The sequence below is a fragment of the Dendroctonus ponderosae genome, unplaced genomic scaffold (assembly GCF_020466585.1).
Source record: "Dendroctonus ponderosae isolate FM_Combo_2020 unplaced genomic scaffold, Dpon_F_20191213v2 Dpon_F_20191213_1, whole genome shotgun sequence".
Lineage (NCBI taxonomy): Eukaryota > Metazoa > Arthropoda > Insecta > Coleoptera > Curculionidae > Dendroctonus > Dendroctonus ponderosae.
The window spans coordinates 42,755,325-42,756,669 of record NW_026017110.1 but is presented as its reverse complement, the minus strand read 5'-3'; the positions used below and the strand labels follow the sequence as shown (position 1 = coordinate 42,756,669).

Sequence of the window (1,345 nt, the reverse complement as noted above, 5' to 3'; positions counted from 1 at the left end):
AAATCTCCTGGAAAGTACCTAAACTCTCAAACTCTTCCAAATTTAAAACAAACCACCACTTTTCTCGTCTCTTTCTCTTACTTTTATTCCTTTCTTTTCTTTCGTTTGTTCATACTACTACTTTCGTTCTTAATCCCACAAACTCCCGAAACCCACACCCCTAACCCACCAAGGCTCTTGCAGGCTTTCAGTAAAGACAAAAAGCCTTGAATGGCTACGTCTGTTTAAAACATCAAGTCACAACATTCTATAGTCAGGTAACAAAATTCATTTATTTCTTATTTCTAAAAGCAAAAGCAAAAGGAACCAGAGAGGCCAACATGCTTTATTTAATAATATAAAATATAATCTTTAAAGATTAGATAGATTAGATTAGATAAATTACAATCAACCTCTATGATTAGACAAATTAACAATAATTCTCGTCTGACCCTCTGTCTAAAGTAAAATTAATTGTTTGATTGTCTATTTGTCTATTATGTCATTTACTTCTTGTCAATTTGTTCGCACCAAATTTATTGAATTTTAGTTAGGTTAAAAAGGCAGAACCCCGGCACGTGGCCGGCACTTTGGCGTGACTGGTATTCTGAACTTGTACTTTGTACTTGTCTTGTTTGATGTGATTTATTAATGGGCTGTTAGTTCATTATTATACGAAATTTTTCACACAAAGGTAAGTACTACTGATTTATACATTGTATTAATGGTTGTTCCTAGCTTTTCTATTGTGGTCTGGGATAAATAGTGGAACCCTTATAGGTAACAGTGTGTGGTCTATTCAGAACCATGTGCCGAGACAATATATGTATGTAGGTAGGTATATACTGTCTTTTGCGCCCCAACTTTCTTTTTAAAAACAAGTTCTGGCTGGTTTGGAGCCACAGGAGTAACCCAACTTTTGAAGAACAAAAAGCATAATTTTATTATAAAAGAATAGAACATTGGTTTTTAATTGTGAAGGTTATATAAATAGTATTACTTTCCGATTAATAGGTGTGAAACTGTGATATACTTGTAATGTATCAGGCAGACGAACTTGCGGGCAGTACCCTCGCAATGATCAACCAGAACTGGCTCACAGCACTCAAGCATGAGGTACTGTGACCTCCGATTAAAGGTCCGGAGGAAAGCGTTTAGAAAGGCTCTTACTGACGGAGTCCAAGCTGACAGCAATTGGAGGCCTTTGGCATAAAAAGTTTTCTTTCGAACGGGTTCGTAAGAATAGTAGTTTTTTTATCTGTCCTTCGGTTTTTATTATTATTTTTGTGGCTGGTCAGAACTACTTTTAATTAATTAAAGTTGTAACCATCTTTGCTTGCTTCCTGTCAATAAAATACGATTTAAG

At 35.3% G+C, this 1,345-nt stretch overlaps 1 long non-coding RNA gene across 1 annotated transcript; it reads left to right on the top strand.

Annotated features, from left to right (window-relative positions):
- Positions 1 to 331: 331 nt before the first annotated feature.
- Positions 332 to 877, top strand: LOC125504249. The gene is made up of 2 exons (XR_007281371.1): positions 332 to 673; positions 760 to 877. It is a non-coding gene; the product is annotated as an uncharacterized LOC125504249 (long non-coding RNA).
- Positions 878 to 1,345: the final 468 nt, after the last annotated feature.